Here is a 202-nt window from a genome sequence, read left to right on the forward strand (position 1 = left end):
CCGGCGGAGGAACTAAGCCCCGACTTGCCTCTTGTTGGCAGCACTATATAAGGCCGGCCCCGTCTCGGCCCACTTGTCCGCCGCTGGAGCCCGGTGTACGGGTTGGACGAGGCCACCGAGGTGAGTGGGTACCGGCAGAGTCGGCTACGCTCCCGGGCTTGCGAGGGCGGCGCGCCGGCCCCCCCCCCCCCCGGGGGCCCCC

This window comes from Merops nubicus, unplaced genomic scaffold, assembly GCF_000691845.1.
Source record: "Merops nubicus isolate BGI_N331 unplaced genomic scaffold, ASM69184v1 scaffold37973, whole genome shotgun sequence".
Lineage (NCBI taxonomy): Eukaryota > Metazoa > Chordata > Aves > Coraciiformes > Meropidae > Merops > Merops nubicus.